We start from the raw sequence: 21,085 nt of genomic DNA on the forward strand, positions 1-21,085 counted from the left end.
CAAGTTCTTGTTATGATATTCGAATGAGTCAGTGCGTCTAATAGTCAGCAAGTGGGGTGTGACACAACAATGCAGGCGGCCTTTTAAAACCCAGGCATGCCAAAACAGCCAGTTGGGAGAAGCATTGCGCTACCCGGCAAATGGAATAATGGCCAGGTCAGTTTTGCTAGCTTAGGAGGCTGTTCGATAACAATAACTTACCCACTCACAGTAGTCTTTCAGGAGCACCAACATGGTCCCATATCCCCTGCAGCGATGTGTAGTCATAAATGCTTTTACTGCTACCACCAGAGAAGAACAGGAAGGAAGCAAAACACTGACCAGTTCTGCTCTACAGAAGCAGTTCCTTTGCTGCTGCCCCCACTCACAAGTGGGATAAAATACCCTGGTTTTTTTTACATGTGTGAGAGAACTTGGATACTCTTTCCCGACTTCATGATTCTGGCTTTTTATCTTAGTCAATTTAGATTAGACAAGAATTTCCCAGTTTAGATGTAACTGGGGCTTCTGGCTTAGAAGTAGCCAGGAATGGATTGTCAAACCAGTGTGTGATGGGGGGAGACAAGGGAAGCAAATGCAAACCCGATACTTATTCCTGGCTTCATAAACCTTGATTTATAAAGCCAGGAAAGATAATTTGAACTGGTGCAGATTTAGTATCTGTGTAAATTGTTGCATGTGAAAACAGGACACTCATAACAATTTGGAGCTGTTCCTATTGACACATTTCACAGTTCTTAAGTATTTATCATTTAAAAAAATGATAATATAATGAGTCACTATGGCATTCTCTTTTATTTAGTAGTATTAAATTTAATTACACTGTGGTGCTTCGCCTCAACCGTATTGGCTACAATATATACTTAGACCCTTTTAGGATTTTGGAGGAAAGTTGCTTTTTATAGCAGAATGTCTTGAGCTGCTCTAGAACATGGTAACATTTGTGTCTGATAATTTCATACCTGTGGCCTAAGGTGACTCTTTCTCTAGTCAAGATAAGACTAATTGAAACATTATAAGTTAGTTTGTAATTTTATGGTTGCCATTACATGGTAGGCAACCAATATCGAGAAAGCAATATAAAACCCTTATACTCATTCAGAGCCATACAGAAGTTTTTGAACGAACACAGGCAGTTAATTAGGCATTTGAGCAGAAATTTACATTTTTCTAATGAAAATTAAGCCATGAATAGCCCAGAAATGTGTGGAATTAGAAATGCCAAAAATGGTTTCACTTTTGGCGGCTTGATGAATTCTTTTAAGCAGATGCAAATGAGAAAGATAGGAGGGAGAAGAGAGTCTCATGTATATGTCTATTGTGATGTATCTCGCCATCTTTGTCTTTTTGCTGTGGCTTGTTTCCGATATTTGTAAAAGCAATGAGGCATACCCTCATTTTTGCAAATAAGATCATTACTCATGTAATGACATAGAAGTATAGCACCTTAAACTTCAGGATGGTAGAGTCCAATAGAGCCAGACTTTGAGATTTGGTGGCTGGGAGTCTACGTAGATTATCCAAAGTACATGCTACACAATGTTAGTCCTGTTAGTCCTCAGATCTGACCTATTGAACATAATGAAAATCTTGGCCATTTTGTGTATTGCCTTTCTTACATGTAAATGTGCTAAGGCATGCCTACATATTGAAAGTGTAAAAGTGGCAAACACGTGCATGCAAATCCTTGTATCATTTTGGTACTACCCACTAGGAAGGCCTGATTGGCTGTAGCTCCCAATCAGCTATATACTTGATTTGTCTCTATGTGATTTGTGAAGTGGTCATCATATATTCAGACTTCATAGTATTAAAACGTCTAATACTTAAATATCCATTAGCTCCATTATTTTTATTTTTTACAGGGTGGATTTGTTTTAAATCAAATCAATTTAAATCACTAGACAGTAAGACTTGATTTAAATCAAATTTTTTTACAGAAAGACTCATTCTTGCATATTTACAACCAGACAAATGTTTCATTCATATCAAAAATTACTGATTTGGTTATACTATTAGAAATACATAGACAGATAATTATGAAATTATTGTGAGGTTTAATAAGTTAACTATTTATATTTGGACAACTTTTCTGCTGTACTTTATTGGAAGGAGAAAAATAATCACTTCCTTAATAACAATTTAAATAATTTAAATATAGCATATGTAGCCATGTTTGTTATCTAATGTGGTTAAATGATTTTTTAAAATGAGTTTTAGCACACATGAAAAACTTAAAACAAATCCTTGTTTCCTGATGAATAGCCTTTGGACTATAATGCAACTTAAATAGAAAACTATCTTTAGAAATATTTTCCTTCCAAAAGCATTTTATTTTAAAAATCTGATTTAAATCCAAAAAATCCAATCTAAATCTAAAAAAAAAAAATTTAAAAAAACCCCACATTGATTTTTATCCACCCTGATTTTTGTATAAATGAACAGTGGCTGTAGCACCTGGGAAACTGCTTGCCAGGTCTACCTACCAAGATCATGCAAAGAGCTAAGGTAATGGGAAGGCTGCTCTCCAGTGACTACTGTACATATTTGTCACTGGAAAGAGAAATTTCTCCATTCTTCTGGATGTTAATGCAAGCAGAGGGGGGTGGCTTACATGTGTTCCTCATTAAGACTGTAATCTGTGAATTGGCCTTTAGGAGCTGCCACATCTCGCCTTGTGCTGTAAATTGTACAATGTCATTGCTAAAGAACGATTAAATATCGACCAAAGCACACCCTGACATCCAATAATTCATATAACTTGTAGCTAAATGATGGCATATACAAATTATATGTGAACAATTTGGCTCATGATGTAGAATGATAAGAATTGGTAGATTTATGTGCTGTCACTGTAATGTCTTTGTACTGTTGTCCTTGCTTCTGCACTTATGCTTATTCTTGCTATTCCCCAAAAAGCTACATAGAAGTTGCTCTTAAAAATCTTCTGGACTTCTCTTAGACTAGGGGGAAAAATCAGAATAGGTTTAGCTCTTTTGACTTAAGTGTTAAAGCTTTGCAAATAGGATCAGAGGGTCTGGCTATTCATATTCCACCAATCTGTCTTGACATCAAAGTGTTGTAGAAGCAAATATGAGCTTGCTGATTTTATGTTTCACAATCAATCTACAAATCTTTGTATTTCATTCCCAAGGGGGTGTTCATCCCATGCACTCTGAAAACAAACTACATCCTACTTTTCCCCCTCTTTCTTCCAGGAGTTTCCTCTTTGGCTGTTATAGGCTTAACCCAGTTGCAGTTCTAGAACCAAGATTTGTGGTTGTAGGTAGTGGCAGAAAAACCCTGGTAGTATTATGTGCACAACCAGCAAATGGCATTAGAAGCTGACATATACGATGTCAGATTTTTTAAAAAATCATCATCATCATCATAATCAATAATCTATCTCTACATTGCCTACTTTGATTGGCAGCAGGTCTTTCAGCAGTCTTTCCCATCACCTTTTATAAAGTGCTGGGCATTGAACTTGGAAGGTTCTACACACAAATCAAGGGCCCTGGCACTAAACTATATTGCACCCCATTTAATAAAGGAAGTGTTGGGTTGCCCGAAAACTGAATCCTCAGAATGAGACCCAGCAAGCGGCTTCTCTGCTTTATTTTACCATCTGCTTCATGGATAGGTAGAAAGTCGAGAGCCAGCTTAGATATATAAACGGCAGCAATGGCTTATGTAGTGGATATATATCTGCCATCTTCCAAAGGTCAGTGAGTTTGCAATCCTCCTGTTGCCACCAAATTAGTATTTTTAGATTAGAATTGTTTGCCCTTTCATTTGGTATGTATTGTATTACATAACAACTGTAAGTTCAGCCTGTAAAACAACTCAGCTTGGCACTGACTGAGCCGTCAAGTATTGAAATCTCCACAGGCTGGGTGACTAGCAGGCATGTGGTTGAAACTTGTCCAGTGTGAGAAAGAAAAGATGGGGAAAATTGAATGAAGACCACTGCTGGATCAGGTCAGAGATTTATCTAGTCCAGCCTCCTCTTCTTAGAGTGGCATCCAGGTGCTTATGGGAAGCCCAAAAGCAGGACATGAGAGTGCAATAGCACTCTCCTTGCCTGTGCTCCCCAACAAATGGTACTCAGAAGCATACTGCCTCCTATAATGGAGGTAGTAAGCAGCCATCATGACTAGTAGCCATTGGTAGCCTTGTCCTCCATTAATTTGTCCAATTCCTATTTAAATCCGTCCAAGTTGATGGCCATTACTGCATCTTGTGGTATTGAATTCCATAGTTACTTAACTGTGTGTTGTGCACATTCCTTCCTGTATGTCTTGAATCTCTCAGGCTCTCATTCTCCATGATGGTGGAGGAGCTGTTACAGTACATATTAGTGTTTGTATCTACCCTTATGCTGAGATTAATTGCCACAATGATATATTGGAACAACATAAAACATGTAGTGTGTTTTTAGCATCTAGTACAAAATTAACTGTCAAATGAATGGGGTAATAGTTCCTTACAATTTTCAAAATAAAAATTGGCTCACACCATTCCGAATTTTTAATTGATAAAAAAATACATGGAAAACAATAAGAAACAACTCCTAGCAGTGTTTGATTTATGACATAGAACACAACTACTTTATAATATGATCATGGGACATCCAGAAAGTATAAAACAATGTAGCTACATAAGAACATGAATATTCCCATAATATAATTATCAATGAGCCTCATACATATGTACCTTAAGTATATATAGGAACACAATGAGAAGTGTGAGCTTACTTTTGCTGGGTAATCTCATTTATATTAGTTCTAATTTGAGACAAACTAACACTCATTTCCTCATCAGCATAAATGAAATGTTTAAATGTTTCTTTGATCTTGAATCTTCCCTCCACAATTTCCATTCTTTCCTGCCACACCCTTTGAGAACCACTGATCTAATGTATTGATATCAAGAAATGCTAGAGATTGAAACCTTCATATTTCTTTGCTTTAAATGTTTTCAGTTTGGTTTGTATTAACTACTAAAACTTTAATTCAGTGATGGGCAGTACAGCAATCACTTAAGCAGGTGTTCCTACAATTGGCAACTGATAGCAACAATATACCTAGATTTCTTTTACACTTAAACAATCCTGGTATGCTATATTCATATCACTGCTGAACAACTTCCATTTAACTTGTAAGTGAATCTTAATATTTTGGATATATACGTGTATGTGTGTGGACAGTACTACCTCTGGTTATGTAACCCTCTGGTTATGTAAATTTCAGGATGCGAAAGCGGCAAACCCAGAAGTATTTGACTGGGTTTCGCTGCGCACACATGCGCAGAAATGGTCCTCAGGTTGTAGAAACCTCAGGATCCGACTGGACCTCCAGAACAGATCCCATCCTCAACTGGAGGTACCACTGTAGTAGCATTTTGTTTTTCAAGCTGTGGTACTGAAAGGAGACGGGACGCGGGTGGCGCTGTGGGTAAAACCTCAGTGCCTAGGACTTGCTGATCGTATGGTCGGCGGTTCGAATCCCCACGGCGGGGTGAGCTCCTGTTCCTCGGTCCCAGCTCCTGCCCACCTAGCAGTTCGAAAGCACCCCTAAGTGCAAGTAGATAAATAGGTACCGCTTTATAGCGGGAAGGTAAACGGCGTTTCCGTGTGCGGCACTGGTGCTGGCTCACCAGTGCAGCTTCGTCACGCTGGCCACGTGACCCAGAAGTGTCTTCGGACGGCGCCGGCTCCCGGCCTCTTGAGTGAGATGAGTGCACAACCCTAGAGTCGGTCACGACTGGCCCATACGGGCAGGGGTACCTTTACCTTTACCTTACTGAAAGGAGAGTGAGTTTTCGACCTTGTTGCTATCCTTGTGGAAACACACAACAGAACAGTTGTAATTCTTGGACCTCATGGCCTGTCAATTGTCCATCTTGTGTATCCACTGTGGTTCACAAAAGAAAAAGGGTATATAAATGCAGGCATAAGAGCTGACTAATTTGCCTTGTGGGAGGAATTTCCCTTTTCTCTCAAGTGGCCCTCCCGGCAAATCAGTGATATACCCTGTGCAGCTGAGGATTAAATTGATTAAATGTTTTGCTTATAGCATGTCCCCAAACTAGTCATTATCCATGCCCAGAGGACCAATATTTTATCACCAACAGGATCCTGTCTGGAGGATGTAAGTGACAGGTGAAGGGGATCTCTGGCTGGTTTCAGGCATGGAGACTGGGTATGCCTTAAACTTACTGAAACCTTTTATTTAATCCTTCCTCGTTTGGGCCCTCAAGTTATCATGACATGTAGTCCCGAGGCAATTGGCCTCCAAATCCACTGATTGTAGGCTAGTACAACATAGTTCCTGTCGTGTGGTCTACCACTTTGCCAAAGGCTGCATTTACAATTGCTCTTTGAAGACAAGAACATGCAGTTGTCTCATTGTGTGACCACAATATGGCGTGCAGCAGCTTCGCAAGACGCTGTGTATATGCATGCTTTGATATGCGAGTTAGTAGGTCTATAGGTTGGATAAGTGTATCTGCTGCTAAGTTATGGCCTCATTCTTGAATGATTTACACATGTTGTGAAAATGTCATTGTAACTAGCTCCTCTTCTCATACCCATGATATTGCTTGGAATCTAAGAATCACTGGGTGATACCTAGGGTTAGTCATATGCAGAGAGGACCTATGGAAAATCTGTGAATAGCACTAACTTCAGTGGGTCTCCTTAGTTGGATATTGCCCATTAGATTTAGTTGCATAATTTTAGAATAAAATTAGTATAGTTTATATTCAGGACTCTCTTTTTTCTTCCTTGAAATGTTGTTGCCAGCAGCCAGGGTTGGTGGGAAGGTAACTCAAGGCCATGAAGGAGAGCAGGGTATGACAGTTCGATCACCTGAACCCTTGAGAATAATTGGTAAAAGGATTGATAACTGCAGTAAATTGAGATTTTGCACCAGGTATCAAGTTCTGTATGTGGGAGATCTGAGGGGGGGAAATCAGCCCACATCATAATTCTTTGAGGAAGAAAGTAACCCTTCTCAGTTAGTTTATAACATATTGATTTCACTATAAGGGTTGCAATTGCAGTCTAGAATGCTTCATCTTCACGATACTGCATTTTCTCTCTTCTCTTCCCCCAACCCCAATGTCCCATTTTTTCATACCCTGAAAATGCTCATCAACAATGAGGGTTTTTTGCGACCTTATTCCCCCCCCCCAAATATTGTGGACTTCTGTGAGGCTCTATTTTATTTTATTGTACTGCTGCAAACTTTAGTGTTTCCCTACATATAATGAAAGCTCCCTGCTCCTTTTCAGTGACTTGTTTTTGTTGCAATTCTGTCTTTATTTGTCAGCTGAGTTTGCTGTTAGATGAAGTAAAAACAAGTTTTTATCCAAATCATTAAAATCTTAATTTTTCTGAACACTGGTGGGATGGATAAAGATGAATAAAGTGAAACTGAATCCAGGTAAAACAGGCCTTGTGGCTATCCAGGATACAGGCCAGTTGCCTATTTTGGGTGGAGTTGAACTGTGATTTGAAATGAACAGATGCATAGTCTGGGAGGACTCCTTGATCCTTCATTGTTACTGGAAGCTCAAGTAGCCTTGGTGACCAGGAGCGTTTTCAGCCACCTTTGGCCATTCCTTGACAGTGGTAACCTCACAATTGGAATATCCCAATGTAATCTTATGTGGGGGCCGCCCTTTATATTTGGTTTGGAAGTGGCAGCTACTGCAGAATGTCCTTAATTGCCTTCCATCTGCATAAAACACTAGTGCTTAAATAATGATACTTGGTTGCCAGTAGGCTACTGGGCCAGATTTAAGGTTTTCTTATTGGTATTTCAATCCTTAAATCACTTGGGACATGGATTTATGAGGGATCCTTGCTCCCTGCATATCTGCCCATTGATAGCAGTCATCTGTGGGGTCCTTCTTGTGGTGCTGCATGTGTTGGAGGTTTATTCCAGAGAGGCTCAGACTAGGTCCTTCCATGCAGTGGCATCTGCCCTGTGGAAAACACTGGCCATTGAAATTAGGCAGGCTCTTATATTTGTCTGGGACACCATGGTAAGTCAGAATTTGCTCCTCCCCAGTCTTTTTTATTTCCATGCTGACCTAAACCAAAATTTAGCTTTTAGTGTGTCATCTGAACCTGGGCTTATGATAGCTTCTTGCTAACCATGAAGCAAAATGGTTATCAGTTCCCCCTCTCTAGAAGTCTGCACATTTGCATGATCCCAGTAAGGCATAGTTCAGTTTACCATTTACCAGGCCACTGTATTCATTTTGTAGGGTGCCAAAAATAAAATTTCCAGAAGAATGAATTAACTCACAGGCAGGATTTGATGGTTTTTTTCACAACTGTTTTATCTGTTTACTTGTTTTTGTTTTTTTGTATACTTCTATGGTATTATGGTGATGATTAGTGTTTATCAATAATAGTTATTACGATAATAGAAAAATGTTTCTCAAAATATTTGCCATAAACAGTCTACATCTCCCCATAAGATTTTAAATTATTTTAAGTAATTGAATAGACTTGTATCTCAGGTTCTTTCTTTCTTTCTTTCTTTCTTTCTTTCTTTCTTTCTTTCTGTTCAAATAGATGAATGTGTGTTTTCCTCCAGTATTTCCATTACCAGGTAGAAAGAGGAGGTAACTTTTCACCACTTGCCTTCTATATGCTTTTTAATTATTTGAAATGTTTTCCTCAAGGGAATACTCTCTTCATATGAGATACTGAAGTAGGTATTTGAACAGATGCAAATTGGTTGACTAGCTCTTCATTAAGCAGTTAACTCTCATGAGAGATCTCTCCATAGTTCATTGGATTGGAGCTAGATAGTAAGAAAAATTATTCTGTTGTAGAAGTGTAATCCTTACAAATTGTATATTGCTCTTAAAAGAATAAATCTGAATGTAGTATGTCAACACTTAAAGGGAATCATTACCTCAGCTCAATAAATTGAACTTCTCAAGAGTTGTAAACATAAAGTCTACAGTATTCTGGGAAGTCATCCTGATATAATGTAGATCATGGCTGTTAACAATATACCAATAATGGTTTGTCCAATTGCTGGCAGTTCAGTGAAACACTCCTCTCCCAAAATGGCAGCATGCACTTAAGAAATACCTTTTACAAGATAATGTTCACACGACCTTTTCCTGACATATATGTAAACAACTATTGCAAATTAATTTGATAAATGTTTTTAGTTTTTCCTTTGAAATTACCATTCACCTATACTTACAGAAAGTATGGGTATAAATCAGCCACTCTTAAAAGTTAGAATGTTAAGAGCAGGCTTGTTAGTCTATAGCTCATTAATTCAGAATTCTATCTCTTCCAAGAAGCTGGCAGTTTTGTGCGATGACACAAATGTGTTAAATGAAATAATCTCTAGACGGTTGTTCCTTGAGGCATTTGTAGCTTTCCCCTTCGTGAAGCAGTTTCATCTTAAAGAGTGTGAAGTGTTATACTACTGTAACAAATTTTTCTAGTCGCAGTACTATTCACTCTTTTGCATAACATAATAATTACTCCTGTTATTTAGGGTAAAAATAACCTTTTTTTTTGGTAAGATATTGTAACACATCTTAGTAATAGGAAGAGATTCTGTGTTGCAATATAAAAAGTACTTTGACTTCTGTTAAAGTCTTCACTTGCGATACCTGTCGGCATTCTGAAAGAGTCATGGCTTCAACTAGTGCTGGCCAATATCTTTACAAATGACTTGAAAGAGAAAATGGATATACTCTACAAACTGATGTATGACCCATTTGGGAACAAAATATGTCTATAGAGAATGACCCATATAACTTAAAATAGAGGTCGGCAATCTTTTTGGGTAGGTCCATCTCTTCCCTCACTTTCTTTGCTCACCTCTCAATTTCCCCTTCCACATGAAATTGGGCCAAGGCTTGCAGCTTCCTCACTCCTGACTTAAATGCATTTAAGCCGAACCAATTAGACTGAAAAATCAGCAAGAAACAATGGAAAGCAGTATGCATGGGAAAGAACTACCGTATTTTTCGCTCTATAAGACGCACCAGACCACAAGACGAACCTAGTTTTTGGAGGAGGAAAACAAGAAAAAAAATACTCTGAATCTCAGAAGCCAGAACAGCAAGAGGGATCACTGCACAGTGAAAGCAGCAATCCCTCTTGCTGTTCTGGCTTCTGAGATAGCTGTGCAGCCTGCATTCGCTCCATAAGACGCACACACATTTCCCCTTACTTTTTAGGAGGGAAAAAGTGAGTCTTATAGAGCAAAAAATACGGTAAATGCAAATTATAACACGAAAGAAATTGGGCTCCACATAAAGATTTCAGGATTTCAAGAATATCAGGCTGATCACAAATCAACAGCAGCAGCACAATCTTGTCCATTTTAATGAACATCGTTCAGCTTGTATACCTGGAGATCTGACATAAACCACGTATATGCTAGACCCATATGCATCAGGATTAAAACTGCTGGAACAGGTCTATCTAGTTGGTTTTCGGAATAAGTTACCCTCCATGAGAAAAAGAGTAGTTCCTGCAATTCAGAGAGAGGTTGCTGTGATGCTCCCTTTAAAGCATTGGTTTTCAACTGATGGGTTGGCATCTACTAGTGGGGCTGCAGACTGATCCAAGTTGGTTCTCAGCAAGAGCACCGCCGTCATGCAAATATATGCTAAAAGGTTCACAACTGAGTCTCCAAATGCATATTTGGGTTAATAGTGGGTAGCGTGTTGAAGATACTTGCTTTCAAGAAACTAAGTCTAGACCCAGGGAGTGATAAACAGTTATTGTCAAATCTGAATTCTTCCTTACTTAGATGGGCAAAGGTGTTTGAAAACGTTTCAAACAGTTGCTACTTTAAACAGAGATAGTAAGACAATAACTTAGCATTAATTTAGGGAAGCTTTTAGTGTTTAATAAGTTACTGTATTTTAGCGTTCTGTTGGAAGCCGCCCAAAGTGGCTGGGGAAACCCAGCCAGATGGGCGGGGTATAAGTAATAAATAATAAAAATAATAATTAATTGAAAATTAATTAATTAATAGAAAAGGATTAATGCTCATAAATGTTTGTCCAGGATGTATTATGCTGTAACCAGCTTCATTTGGAAATGTTTGTCTTTCAGGTTATCATGAATAACGTATTTTGGATATATTTAACAATTGCCGAAGATGATCCTCTTTGCAGACAAGGCTTTTGAAATCTGGAATTTTATACAGTAAAGGTAAGGGAAAGTTAACATTAAAATGAAGTAACCAGAGTACTTTGATCTCTTGTTAATATTATAAGTGGAGCTAAAAGAGCATACACCTCCTGAAGTAAGTGTCAGTTACCTTTCTATCTACCTACCTATTTTATTACATTTCTATATGCCCTTTTTCTCCAAGGAGTTCAAAATGCCGTACATGGTTTTCTCCCTCCTCTTTTAACCCCCACAACAACAACTTTGTAAGGTAGTCTAGGCTGAGAGGCAGTGACTGGCCCAGCTTCGTGGCCAAGTGGGGATTTGAACCCTGGTCTCCCAGGTCCTAGCCAGGCACACTTCACCACTATGCTTCACTGGCTCTCTACAACTAAACAATCTGAATAATTTTATTTTACAGTGGTGCTTCCTTAGCATTCATATAAATGTTGTCTTGATTGCCTTATTGTATAGATGTTCTGGTTTGCAGTGTGTGGAAAACCATTCTGTTGGTAGAGACAGGGTGTACAAATACACTTATTTTTTAAAAAAATTATTTGCTTTTCTATTATATCTCATCGTCAACACATACTATGTTACTATCATGCCTAAAGTAATAAGAAAGAAATAGTATAGATATAAGACATGAACAAATGATGATGATGATGATGATAACAACAACAACAACAACAGATCTGTATTCCTCCAAATTATTTAAATCTTATATATCTTAACTTTTACTTCCCTTCCACTTTTTCCATGATTTCCTTTCTACTGTCCTTGACTTCATTAAGAAGATTTAATTGCTGGTATTCATGGATGGCATTATGATGCCAAGTTCAGGGCTTGAAGGAAGCTACTTCTATTCCACTTGCAGGTTGTGAGTGGAATGAAGATGGGATTAAACACTCTCCTAAATTGTGTGTCAGCAGGCTATACAGTGGTGCCCCGCAAGACGAATGCCTCACAAGACGGAAAACTCACTAGACGAAAGAGTTTTCCGTTTTGGAGGTGCTTCGCAAAACGAATCTCCTATGGGCTTGCTTCGCAAGACGAAAATGTCTTGCGAGTTCCTGCGGGGTTTTTTCCTCTCCCCCCCCTTTTCTAAGCTGCTAAGCCGCTTATCAGCTGATCCGATAAGCCGCTAAAAGCCTCTAATAGCGCTAATCTGCTAATCCGTCAATGGGCTTGCTTCGCAAGATGAAAAAACCGCTAGACGAAGAGAATCACAGAACGGATTCTTTTTGTCTTGCGAGGCACCACTGTATGTGCCAGCATCGTGGGGAAATATGTAACTCATGATTTAAATTAGTATTTCTAGCTCAGTGTGTTCTTTCTGTACAATCATCTATTGAACAAACATATTTTAGATCAAGCTAGACCAGAAATCCAACTTTTTGGATTTGAGTTGTAAGAAGCAGTATTGTGTAAAGCATGTTTTCTTCTCGTAACTTTAAATAGGAATGCACTCTGCATGGGACTGCTCCTAAAGACCGTTTGGAGATGCATTCTGCACTAGTGTTAGAGTTTTGATGGGTTTGATGACTCAAGGGCATATGGCATTGGTACTTAAAAGATTTGTGCTGCCTGCCTGTGTGGTGCTGAGACCAATTCAGGCTTTTAGTTTTGATATATAAAGCCCTGAATAACTTAGGGCTTAGTTATCTGAAGGAATGCCTCTCCCTGTATTGTATTGTATTGTATTGTATTGTATTGTATTGTATTGTATTGTATTGTATTGTCTGTGCTTGAAGTTGGCTGGGGACACCCTTCTTGCCATTCTATTGTGTAATTCATTTAGCGGGTCTGCGATTCACCAGAGAGCCTTCTCAGCAATGGTGCCCTGCCTATGGAATACCTACTTCCCTAATGCCACTGACATTTCAACACCAAGTGTAAACCACCGTCTTCCTCCGGGCCTTTTGAATATTTTCAGAAATAGGCCTATTCTGTACAATGGTAGTATGGGGACCGGTCAATTTGGGGGTATTACTAATTGTATATTTTGCTCAATTCTTTATTCTATTTGTTTTAAGCATTATAATTCACCCTGGGGTCACTTATGATGATGGTCAGAATATAAATTTTATAAGTAAATAAATAAATTTTTAAATGACAAAAATGGCAAATACATAGGAAAATGGAGCTAGATCCTGGCGTTTTTAGCGCATTGTTGAAAGGGTAAGAGGAGTGAAGAAAAAAACAATTGTGAGGAAAGGCAAAGTTTTTTGTCAACTCCCCATCTCTACCCTGATTTTGTCTCAATCAATATAATAGTTAGAAATGGAAGAGAATAAAGATGGTAATGGTTCAGCTTAAGGGAATAGTCTGGCATTTTTTTCAGAGATAATTTTCCAGTGGAAGAAAGGCAGAGTTTTGGTTCTCAATCCCATGATGCTGTAAGGAATGAAGAAATTATTTAAGATGAAACTGGGGGAGAGAAGTAGTAATTTGGGAGGTTGCTGTTAAGTAAAGATGTAAGGAATAAGTGGGGAGCCAGTTTGGTTGTAAAATAAATGATTTTTATGCCTGGAGTCCAAAGGTACATAATTTTTTTCGCAGTCATTCAAGATAACATAGAAATCCGCAAAATGTCTGTACATATTTTTTCACTTGTGCTGAAACCATTGTTTTTGTACAGAGGGATACACCAATTTCCTACACAATTACATGCTCTCACAAACCTCCATAACTCAAATTCTTGTTGAACAAAATATCTTTGAACATAGATGTCTATTTATCGAAAGCACAACAATGTGATTTCATTAATTTCATTTCACTATTTATTTGTCCAGCTGCTACTATCCTATTGCTTTCTTCATCCATCTGTTTTGGTGATGTTGAGTTGTTCTTTTTTCCCTAAACTGAAATAATTGTACAAACTTCTTCCTTGGCACTGCCATCCTCTCTGAAGTGTATATTTTAAGCTGGCCCACTTATTGTCACCACAACTTTTTCTTGAGCTTTGGGCATTTTAGCAGAACAAATGTACAAAACCTTGATGTGCATCAAGTTATTGACGACCTCTTTAGGGAATGCTTTATCATTTGGGGAACAAATCTATCTTGTTAAGAACCTTTTAAACCATGTAAGTATTGTGATGAAGTATATTTGATCTATTATTCTGATTTTAAACTTTTATTTTTGGTGGATAGTGTTTGAATAATATGTGTTTAAAAAAAGTTACTGATGTCAAGGGCCTTGGTTTTGCCCAGTATTACTTCAGTAAGCAAAAGAAATCAATAATTAGTTTGGCAGCAAAGTTAAGTCCTAATGGGCTATTCTCATTCACTTGGAAATAAATATTATTTGCAGTCTAATTTCATTGCACCAAGAATATTGCTTAATTTTCAGTTTCAGACTTCATCTTTATGAAAATAAAAATAAAAAATATTAATGCAGCTTTTATAGTTTTATAAATGTCCGGCTGAATTTTTTTCAAAAGTGCTGACTAGCCGGTTCCTCAGTGTAATAAACATTTGTTGAAGAATGAAATACCTTGAACAGAACTCTCTTGTCCGAAGGGAGACATTTCCCCATATCTATTGATATGTTAAGCAAGGTACACTGGAATATAGGGAATGAGGTGTTCAAATAATAAAGTTTACAACTGAAAAATTCAAGGCTTTAAAAGGAGAATGGAAGTATATTCAATTTAAAGGCATAAGACTTGCTGAGTGAGACTCCAATGCCTATCTAGTCCAGCATTCTGTTTCCCAAAATGTCTAACAAGATGTCTGTGGGGAAGCCTCAAAGCAGGACATGAGGGGCATGTTGTTCCCCAGCAACTGGCATTCAGAAATGTGCCGCCAACGTGTAGCCATCATGGCCAGTAATCATTGATGAATTTGTCTAATACCTTCTTAAATCCAATTAACCTGGTGGCCATCACCAAATTGCATGTAAATGAATTCCAGTGCAGGAATACAAATGATTCTTTAAAAAATTAAAATAGAAGGGTAGTTCAGGTTGTCATTTCATAGGCAGAATCCGAGTCAGTTATTCAAGACTCATTCTTGTTCTACTTATTTCCATCTGTTTTAGTTAGGCCCAAATGAGAAATATCCATTGGTCAGAGCACAGGAATAAAAGGGCAACACTTTAGAGCTGGATTTATGCCCATCTGGCTGGCAAAAGCCAGCCAGGACAGCACAGATTTAGGGGACTGCTCTGGAGCAATTTCCATCAGAAAGGTCACAGAAGTGACTGTTTCTCTTTGGTTGGAATCTTCCCTGTAGAATTCCACAGGTTCTCTGATTGATCTTTTCCTTTTCAATAAGTACACGAGGTCACCAGGTGAAGATTGGCAGAAGTTTGGGATTTGATGACCAACACCCTACAATGCCAGTGCTTGTCCAGATACTCATCTCAACGAGCATCAAAGCCAATATTTCAGTAGTGGCCAAGCGTGCCCTTCAGAAGTACCATCTTAAAGCACTGAAATTTCGTCTCAGGAAAAAATAACTTTTGTAAGTGATACCCAGTCATACAGGCACTTTGAATATTTGCTGAGGAAGGATTTTGGAAGAATAAAAGCGCTGTAGGTTTACTTTCCTATCATGATACTTTAAACATGATTTAGATGTTATAAGAAGCTGAGCACAACATGGAGCTCTAGAGGTGCAGTTAACTAAATGTTAGGTACTCTATTCAGATGCGTGAGCAGTTGTTGGAGAACCCTAAATCACAAAATTACAGGACTGTTTATATAATACTATCCAAGCTGCTATATTGTGATTTATGAACTAAGTCTTGGAATGCTCTTCTTACGAAGGGAAATGTGATTGATTTTGGTTCGGAAATATCACAAAGTGACATTTATAGTGGCTTTTGGTTGGGGCACATACCTTGCATTTTTGCATAATGGCCTGGAAAAGGGATACCCAAAGAGAAAATCTGTGTATCAACTGCAGACAGGAGGGGAACCCCCCCTTCTGTGAATCCTACCACGTTTAGAAGTACAGATGATGGAAATAAGGGAAATGGTTGTCGCACCCAAGATGTATAATTCTCTGCCCCTAGAGCTGCAATCTGCTTCCTCTTTGTTAACCTTCTGCCACCTTTTGAATACCTTTATGGTCCAATTGTAACTTAAAAACACACATACTTGATCCTTCCATACTTTTTGTGCTTTTCTGAAATTTGCAACTGTGTTTTGTGTTTTCATTTTCAGATTTTGGTTTTTTTACTCTATTCTGTTGGCTTCCTTGAGCATTTTACTATCAGGTGGAATGGCACTTGCATATCTGGATTTCTTCATATGGGAGTGAAATTCTCTCTAACGAGATTGTGCAAGCAGACAAATATTTCAGTGATTCTCAAACTGTGGAGCAGGCTTCCCTGGAGATTTTTGGTGGAAAATTTCAGGAGGTAGAGAGAGAGGATCCAGTAATAAAAACATCTATACGAGGGGTAGCAATGTTAGTCTTCAAGGACCACAAGACTAAATTACAGAGAAATCTAATTTTGTGCTGTTTATGATGAAAGGTCATCTCTCTTCAGTTATGTGTAGATTCTAATCAAGTATTCTAAAATGTAAATGCTCATTTCTGATCTAACCACAAATTTGATCTAAAGCTCATTGATTGTTAGCATTTGTACAGGAGTTTGGTAATACAAGTCCAGATTACTTAGAAAGCAGTCAGATTGTCACTGTATTTAAAAGATACTTTGTGAAATGAACATGCAATAAACTTTATAGCAAATGTTACATCCTTGTGACTAAACACATCCATATCATGACCAAAAGTCATGGTATATAATGTTTCACTGTATGACTCAACAGTTTATGCTGCTTCTTTTAGGCAGTTGATCAGAGCAGTTTGTGTAACCTTGTTACAACCTAAATTTTCACAACCTTAGATCAACATCCTTAGTATTGTTATTTGCTGCTGTATACAGTCACATAGTTAAGCAGCTACATTGAATAAATTGAATTAGATAATATTATACTTGCCCAAGCCATGTAAACATTCCTGTTGCTAAACACAGAATATCAGCAGGTGAGTTTATGGAGAGAGAAATATTTATAATTTTGGACTAGTCTTACAAGTTTGTTGGACTGCTCCTTCAACTTGCTAAGTAGTAGTGTTGTTGTTAGAAAAGCTATGCTCTTACAAAATCTGTGAATTGGATATTGGTACTATCTTGCTGGAGGGTACTTATTGCATCAGCTGAGACTTTTATTATGAAAACTTAACAAATACTGACACAGAGTAGCCAAGCTAATTTGAAAGTGCTGATTTTGATAATGTTCTGCCCGTTTGCACTCATAATGCACTCATAATAATTTGTTCTAAAAACTCAAGTATTCAGTGTATTGATTTTGATGTCACAAACTCATCGGTTTTAGAAACATAATATATCTGCATGTATTTCAACCAATAATAGACAGGTTGAGAAGAGAGAGGAAAGGGTATGGAAAATCTTGAGGTCTGGCATGGCAGCACAGTTTCAGCAGCTAGTACCTCTGTTTTAGGACCATGGGGGATATGTTGAAACACAGAAAATTGTGACTGTGGACTAGATCAATTCCATGCCCTTCCTTCTTTATAGCTAGGTAAATTGTACTACCAAAATGTTCTTGATGAGATTAAGGAGAAATTTACATAACTTCTCATCATGTTGTATCTACCTCCTGATTAAAATGAATGCTGTGCTGTGATTTCAGTGCAATTTTTTGGCTGCTTCAAGCTCCATCTTTTAAATTTTGGGGATGGGGTGGAGTTCATGCATTGCAGTGGCAAGGTTTGTGGGAAGTAGTCAACTGTAAGCTTTCCATTAGGTATCCTCAAATCTATGTTTCACGAGGTGAAACATAGTTGAGAGGAATGAAAATAAGGTATGCAGAATCAGAACCACTATGGTGGTTAGAGAAGTGGTTTTATTTAATGTTGGCAATTGCTTTTCCACTTTTCATTGACTGGATACTTTAAAGGTAAAGGGACCCCTGACCATTAGGTCCAGTCATAGACAACTCTGGGCTTGCGGAGCTCATCTCACTTTATTGGTCGAAGTAGCCGGCATACAGCTTCAGGGTCATGTGGCCAGCATGACTAAGCTACTTCTGGCGAACCAGAGCAGCGCACAGAAACGCCGTTTACCTTCCCGCCAGAGTGGTACCTATTTATCTACTTGCACTTTGATGTGCTTTCGAACTTCTAGGTTGGCGGGAGCAGGGACCAAGCAATGGGAGCTCACCCCGTCATGGGGATTCGAACCACCTACCTTCTGATCTGCAAGCCCTAAGCTATGTGGTTTAACTCACAGCGCCACCTGTGTCCCTTTACTGGATACTTTAGACCCCAGCAAATACAAATTCTTTCTTGTCCCTCATCTTATTTCTTTATGAAATAAAGACTTTGGAGGGTTTTCTTCCACTAGACCTAAACATCATGTGTTCCCAGAATATTAAGCATGTGATTCATCCCAGTGTGGGTGCAGCGGTGAGTGTGCAGGTAGATTTGGGAGTAGGATGCATGTTACCCGAACTTGTGTCAAGGTAGCAGGTAGGTTGAATAAGGAAGGATACAAAAAGAAGTACTTAAGCCTTCCATCCACAGTCACAGCACACTGCAATGCACTTGAAGGGGAAGGAAGGAAGCACCTTCTTTATAAGAGAATACATTTCTGCAGGCACAGATCACGCCTACGACTACAATGTTTGATGACCCAGTGAAGTCATATTTGTAGTAAACCCTTTGAAATAATCAGACTTAGATTTAATTATTTGAATAGATATTCTCTGAGCATGAATAGCATTGAATATCGTTCAAAGAATGTTAACAATTGTGTACTCTGGGAGCTTTCACTCGGGAGCTGAGTCCTCAGTGTTTTAGTGCACTTCCTTGGATAGTATGTTTCTGGCATCATTGTATCTTAGAGCATTTAAATTTCTTTCTGAAGGCTAGTTGCCTTACATGCTTTCATTCTCTAATTTGCAATGGTTAGGTTGGCATAGCTTCTTGTACTACTGGTTTTTTTTTATGCATATATATTGTTTCCAGTATGCTGTGCTAGTATTTAGAAACTAGCACCATCCTAAGATGCAAGTGATATTTTTTACACGTAGTATGTGTGACCTTGTTTAAAAGTTCTATCTTGAATCCAGAAGCTTTAAAATACTGTAATATTTTAAGAAGTGGGTCACTGCCCTTGTGTAGTCTTGAAAGAATTCTTAGTTTGAATCTTATTTACAAAGCAATCTTGTAATATTCCATTTGACAAAAGGGAGAATATATTTAACATTCAACAATTATGACTCTGATTGGTCTGCAAAAGCTGGTTCTTTCCTTTACATTTTATTTATTATGTCACCTTCCCAAGGCTCAAAGTGGCATACTATCAGTGTATAAAATAAATTAAATACAAACAGCATTAAATGAAACACAGAGATCAGCCCTGTGGGATTAAAACTGGAGTAAATGCAAACCATTATTTCTGCTAAATTAGTTATCCATATTTTGTGTAGACTTCCATAAGGGCAGTCATGTTAGTCTGTTTTAGTAAAAACAATGTGTTTTGTGCCATCTTGAAGACTAAATTTATTATGGCATAAGCTTTAGAGCAGGCATGGCCAAACTTGGCCCTCCAACTGTTTGGGGACTACAATTCCCATCATCCCTGACCACTGGTCCTGCTAGCTAGGGATCATGGGAGTTGTAGTCCCAAAACAGCTGGAGGGCCAAGTTTGGCCATGCCTACTTTAGAGGGTTCCATATTTTGTCATTGTAGGGAAACCTAAACGCTTGCTTGGTGGTCTTCTGGATATGTTTTTGCCTTTTAACTAAATGATGCTTGTTTTACTACACATTCATTATGTGTAGGTCTTGTCATCTGGACAGCCCAGGACCTCCATACACACTGCCCAGGCTTGCACCCGGGGAGGTCACTTTGGTGCTGCTAACGCAGCAGTTTGACTTCACTCCTGGAGGTGCTCTCCATTGTCTCTCAAGGCAGATGTATGCCAACAACAAAAATGGAACCTCCCTTAGTCACCATTAAAAAAAAAATCACCTAAGAAATAGAACTACTATCTATCAGAATAACAATTTGTGATTTACCACAACAGGTAACATTGCTGTTGTGCCACACACACACACACACACACACAATGTATATTGAATTCACTAGCACTACTTCACTTTGGGTATAGAAATATGATGGCTAGAGAGATGCATGCAAAAAAGGAGCTAAAAATAAATGGTAGCTTTCATGTTTGCTTTATGTCCTAAATCATACAAGAAATCCTTTTCAGTTGCAATATACTTCTGTGAGACTCATAATTTAAAAACCTTTAATTTTCTTAAGTAGAGAGTCCAAACATCAGTTACTAATTCTTTGAGAGAAATGGGGATGGTGTTATAGTGTTAATATGCAATATACAGACAAATGCTTGCCATGGCAACCAACAGTTCGTAGGGGTGAGTGCGAAGTCATAGGGAGTTTACAAGTGCTTTCTCTTTTTCCAGCATAGGTGGCATATATGAATAATTTTCTACTATTTTGTGCTGTTGTATTGACTTGCTTGTCAATAGATTATTTTAATTCTGTTTTTAAACTGAGTAAGAATTGCAAGTATGCCATTTTTAGAAAAATAAAATATACCTTCCTTGTCAATTGAAGGATTCATTTAGAAAACAAATGTCTGCTTTCCGTCATAAAACACATTATTAAAGCCTGTCACTTCCTTATAAGCTGTTTTAATGGCATTCACTTTATTGACTAAATTGAAGTCCTCTGATTGTTTATACATGCACATTTTTTAAAAAACCAACAACAACATTTCCTTCCACCCTGCTTTATTATTATATCGAAGCAAAAGGCAATAATGTTGCCTGTAGACTGCCTCTGCTAAATTTTAAAGCAGTGCACTAGTAATTCCTTTGTACACTTCACTCTTTGAATAACTTA

At 38.1% G+C, this 21,085-nt stretch overlaps 1 protein-coding gene across 6 annotated transcripts in view; it reads left to right on the forward strand.

Annotated features, from left to right (window-relative positions):
- The window catches only part of MBD5 (methyl-CpG binding domain protein 5), a 105,079-nt gene that overhangs the window by 25,194 nt on the left and 58,800 nt on the right, over positions 1-21,085 (forward strand). For 4 of the 6 annotated variants that reach the window (XM_082197271.1, XM_082197270.1, XM_082197269.1 and 1 more), the window contains exon 2: positions 11,117-11,215. The gene's annotated coding sequence lies outside the window, so the exon portion shown is untranslated. Of the gene's footprint in view, positions 1-31; positions 157-11,116; positions 11,216-21,085 lie in introns of those variants that run through there. The other 2 variants (XM_082197273.1, XM_082197272.1) reach the window with 1 other exon arrangement.

This window comes from Podarcis vaucheri (genome assembly GCF_965113315.1).
Source record: "Podarcis vaucheri genome assembly, chromosome: 1".
In the NCBI taxonomy this organism is placed as follows: Eukaryota; Metazoa; Chordata; class Lepidosauria; order Squamata; family Lacertidae; genus Podarcis; species Podarcis vaucheri.